We start from the raw sequence: 6,000 nt of genomic DNA, 5'->3' as shown, positions 1-6,000 counted from the left end.
AAAGATTATTAAATTTTATATTTGATATATGTATCATTTGATATGAAATTATCCAGGTTTTCAATGATACCACAACTAATATTAGTTCTACCCGTTTTCTGATTAATTCCATGCATGTATGGTGACTTTTGTCAACTACACATTTAAATCAGGCCAAGGAACTCTGTGTACATCAGGTATCAAAATGATTAATAAATCATGTCTTTGTAAAATAGATGTTGATTGGATAAATCATGTCTTTGTAAAATAAATTTTGATTGGATAAATCATGTCTTTGTAAAATAAATTTTGATTGGATATTAAAATCAGTGTTTGTGAAATCCATTTTGATTGGATAACTGTGAACTGTACAGAATCAAGGTCAGTCAGTTGTAAATACCCCCATAGCCTTACTATGCCAATGTTTTGTTAATCATGAATTCTTTATTTCTGTTATTAATTTGTTTTAAAATTAATCTTATATTAGATAATAAAAAATGTTAATTCATGTTTTATATTGTAACATTATTAAGAAAATGTTTACATTAATATTTCAATCCTAAAATAACATCACATTTCAAAAAAAAAGGGGGGGGGGGGGGGGGACAAGAAACAGTATGCTGCCATCTACAAATGTAGAAACTTTTCCATTAAATTTTAAAGATTTTATTTTTTTTACTTATTTCAAATGCTCATTTGAATAACAGTTACTGTTAAATTTCGTTATTAAACTGTAATTCATAGTACCATGAACCCTGTTATTGTACATGAGATGTAAGTTGTCCTGTTGATCAGTGTTGTATTGCACAGTGATGTATATTAATAAACACAATATACTGTTTTTACCAGTATTTATCATTATAACCCATTTTCCTGTTAATGTCTGTCTTACCATGTATGAGGGATGAAGATTCTATTACTTTACAATAAAACTAGTCTAATATGGAAGATAAATATATACTGGTTTGTATTTTGTTTAAATCTTAATTTTGATGTCCATTGTGTTGTTATGACCATTACATGTGTTATACGTTTGGTAAACATTACAGAACACCTCATATGCCAGGATGATAATCTCATACTTGATCAATATGTGAAGTTCGATCAAAATATGTTTAAAATGTCACTTGATCATGAGTGCCGATAAAGAATTTCTATGAACACATGCAGTTACTGTGACCTTGACCTTGAAACACCAACTCCTTCAAAAATTCTGGTATTTGACAAATGTACAAAGTTTGATCAAAATCCGTTTAAATTGCTGTCACTAGAACAATAACAAAAAGTGAACATTCAAAAATGTTGTCGCTGGAACGATAACAAAAAGTGAACGTTCGATGTCATCCATACATACAAAACAATACTATATCCCATCATTGACCTTGTGTGGAGCAACAGTAAGGAGCTGTGATAGTTCAGTTGGTACTAGTATAGCATTAAACTGATTCAATGTAGATTTCTATGGAATCCATGATTTCCACAGATTTCTGCTTTTTTTCCCCTTTGGAGTATTGGAACACATATTCCACATAAATGGCATTCTGGATGAAAAAGGAGAAAATATTTTGAAACATTCTGTAGAATTTTCAGCATTTTGGAAGTTTTCCCTGTTACCGGTTTTGTCATTGGGCAAAACACTTTATCTTGGTTGCTTTGAACTGAACATGCAACAACCTTCCATACATGTTGTTAAGTGAGGTAGCCACCAGCTACTACAAAGGGCTCCTGCCTTAAAATGTCCTTTGCAAAAAGACATGTAAACAGGCAAAATAAAAACTTCCAAATCTGCCATCATAACAGCCATCTTGAAAATAATATTTCAAATTTATGATAAATATAATTGAATTGATGGTTTGAATAATAAATGTTTTGTATGAAGATTCAAATCAATATTTGCTGTGAAAGGTCAAGGTCATGTCATCATAATGTTCTGGACAGTTTTTAACTTATAACTGACACCATGTCACCGACTAGGTTATGTTGTATGCCGCTGAAAAATTGCATCTTTGTGTCTTCTTCATGTTAAAACTTTTACATGGAATCAGCATAATGCTTTGTCTTGTTTTAAACATTTTCTATATTTATTTTGTGAAATTTTATTCGTTCCCTACCAGTGAAACTGAGACAACAAAATGTTTCCTTCCCATCCGTCCGTTAGTCTTTCCACTCATTTTTTCCGTACTTTTCTCAGCCGTGCTTCAAGGTACATGTATGTTAGTAAAAGTTGGTATGTAACTTCAGTATGAGTAGCTTAGTGATCAAGTGCGAGTGTCAGGGGTTTTTGGCTCAAAGTCAAGGTTACTGATACTATTTTTAGCGGGGACAGGTAGGGGACATGTATTGCTTTAGCAATACCCAACATGCTTGTTTCTGAACTTTTATTTACATAGTTTCTATTTATCTATACATGTACATACACGGATTAACACCTGTCCAGTACTTTGAAGATTTGGTTGTTTAGTTTATGGGTTCAAGCTCAGATCTCTTTATCTTCGATGTACCTGAAGTGTTCACTTTTAGTCATATACACATACAAATGTATGTAAATGGGACAGTTTTAGGTGGAGGTTTTGTTAGGCTACATAGTGTTAATGAATGAACTTGACTTCGCAGATTGCTCACTGTGCATCATGTAAATCCAATATAACTGAATTTATGCTTTAAATAATGTTGAAGCTTGTTTTGAAAGGTCAAGGTCATGTGTTGATTTCAATTATATTTATATTTGAGCATCCATCTGTAGTTTGGAGGTCCTGAGTTCGAGTTCCAGGATGGTCACTGCATTTTAAGCTCACTAATTCTGAGTAGCAGTGAGCTAATGCTGTACCCCCGGCGTCGGCATCTGCATCACACCCCATTTTAAAGTTTTTGGGACCCCATTTTAAAGTTTTTTGGGTGTGTTTTCGGAAAGCTTGTAAGTACAAAAGTATACACCTCACAACCTTCTAATTTGGTTTATACTTATGTCAAAATCAGGCAGAAAAAATTCGTGATTTTTACCATTTTGTAGACTTAACTTTTTTGGCACCAAAACCCACTTTTAAAGTTTTTGGGGTAAGTTTTTGGAAAGCTTGTAAGTTCAAAAGAATACACCTCACCCTTCATGATTCTAATTCTATCACTCTCAATACTATGTAAGGGGACATCTTTAATGGGGAAATTTGAAAACAAAACCCTAAACAACAGCCTTAGTTTCTCAACTCTTCATTAGCAATCCAACACTACGATCCCCCATCAGTAGAAAAGTTTTGGTTAATGCCTTTAAATCAATATACATGTAGCTGTCGAAACCCCAATAAACCCAGCACTCTAACAAACCATATATAACATAAGCTAGCCCGACTGATAAGAGTATCTGCTATAGATATTTAATAAATTTCTGTAATTATGAACTATGGAGACTTGAATGAATACATAGCTATGTAATCACCTTTATTTGCCCTACTATGACTCAGGTGTTGTACATGTATCATGTGTGATAAAACTTGAGGCATGACAGCTACAGTCTGCAGTCTCTTGCATTAAGTAGATGTTATTCCTTGAGAACAAGATGTGTCCTAATGAACTCAATAAATTACAATGTAATGATTAATTTTTAATAGGTAAAAAAATTACTTTTTTTTTATCCACAAAAATAATATATAATTTACCATTGCTGTATTTTACTGGATATAAGCGCATGCTCAGGGATAAGCCCTTCGTGGTATTTTTCATATCTTCTCTGTATAGGCCAATATTTGAGAATGAGCCCATCCCTGCTTTTCACCATAAAAACAAAACGAAACAAAAATCACACTTGAAGCAATAATTTTCTGATTACAAACGACTTTGAAAAAAAACGCACTAAAATTTATGGTTGAGTTTAATTTGTTGCTTCAGTTGAATATCAAAAATTAGAAAAATTGAACTCTTCTTAATTTAGATTTACCTGTTTAAATGCTCTGTGACTGTATATGGTATTTCATCAAAGTCTTATAGGATTTCTCATCCATAATACCCAAGTCATTAGTAGAACAGTCATGGTAAATTCAGCTTTAATGCATAGTAATTACGATATATCTATAAACCATTTACACCTGCATGGTAACAACTAAGAAACCAAGGCCATCTTTGTATAAGCTAATTATAATTATAAATTAATTTGTATAATGTAGATTGATTGGTATTCCATGTGATATTCTTTCTCGATTATAATCTCGACCATTCTTTATTATTATTTTATTTATATTTTGGTGGATGAAGTGGGCCGTGATAAAAGTTTCCGTAATATCCTGTTAATGACCTTTGTGATTTAAGTACAGACTGGTGAATGGTCACAACTAAAAATATAAAGTACACTTCAGAATTACTGAGGTGAATAATTTCCGCCCCGTGTCAGGAGCCTGTCTGACTATACACAGAATTACAAGTCATTTAATATAGTCAAATCTGTCCAAACGACCATCTCTATAAAGCGACTCTCTGTCCTGAACGACCATTTCAATTCCTCCCAAGCGTTTTCGCTATACATGTATATTAATTTGAACTCTATTAAGCGACCCTCTGTTTACGTGACCAGTGACCGCTATCTTTTATTCCTGTGATAACAATAATTTACTCTCTAATAAGGTTTAGTTTTCATATACATTATTAATCATTATTGCAAATTTATAAAGTTAATAAAAGCGTAGGAACATAAAGAAGATGCAATCTCTTTTAAGAGACCACTTTCCATTAAAAGACCATTTTTCAACTTCCCTTGAGTGGTCGCTTAATACAGCTGATTCGATTATTTTTGTATACGGATATACTCTGAATAAGCACACATCTTATATATTACCATTTTTATCTGGCAATATTAGCTCATGTCTGGTTATAAGCTTGCCCCCCTTTTTACCTCCTGTAATTTAACCTCGGTTGAAGATCTGAGGTGTGTGGTTCGACACTCCCTACCCATGTTGGTTTGTGTTTCTCGGGGAGCTAAGAAACAGGTCCAGTCTGTGCTGTCATGGTTGTGTCCATGGACATTAAGACACTTCACCCTAACTGCTCTGGATGACATGTGACAGGGCCTCCCATATGTTGTTCAGTGAGGTAGTCACCAACTACTACAAGGAGTCTCAACCTCAAATGACCCTAGTTGTTCACAGGGCGATAAACCCAGCAAACAAATGAATCTAACACACAAGGGACATAACTTCTGTTTTTAAGATAAAACTTGCCAGTACCAGTAATTATTCTGCAACATTATGTACCGAAATATGTAAAAAATTCACAAAAATATGTGAATGAGTACAAATTCTCTATTAGATATTTGAAATATATTTTCATTGAAGGTGATGGAAAATTCTGTTTTAGATATTTGAAATTGTTTTCATTGAAGGTGATTGGATTGGATTTTATAAAGTTTTAAGATTTTCCTATCAACTCTCTCTCAGCGCTGTCAAGATTTCAAATATGACCTATATTATTCAAATTCTGTTTGCTTCCCATAATTAGATTTTTGAGGCCCTGTATATGATGCAATTATAGATACATGTACTTGGTTTCTGCTGGATCTCAATTTTCTTTCTGAGAAACTGATTTTTAAACACTCCTTAAGAAATATTTTAATTATTCTTGCTTTCATCAGTGAGTATAAAATATATTAAATATGGCTAAACTATATAAAACTAACTTTTGAAAAACTACATAAAAAAAAAAAAATACATTTACCCGAAAGTGCATCCCCTGAAAACAAATGATTTAGTAGTTAAAACTGAGTGGCATTAAAGCATTTTATCAACACTTGAAATAAAGAAATGTAAGAAAATACAATACTTGTATATATACTTGTACACCAGGCAAATGTGGTAAGTGCATCATCAGAGTGGGTTGAGTAAACGAAAAACCACAAAGCTTTTGTTTCCTTTGAAGTAAGTTCTATGCACCCCAAATCACACGATGTAGATGTATATGAATGCGTAAAAATATATGCTACACATTATCTATGAGAGTTATTTCTAAGAAAGATGCATTGTAAATAAATGAATCATTTAACTT

This window comes from Pecten maximus, chromosome 1, assembly GCF_902652985.1.
Source record: "Pecten maximus chromosome 1, xPecMax1.1, whole genome shotgun sequence".
NCBI lineage: Eukaryota > Metazoa > Mollusca > Bivalvia > Pectinida > Pectinidae > Pecten > Pecten maximus.
This window is presented reverse-complemented; position numbering follows the sequence as displayed.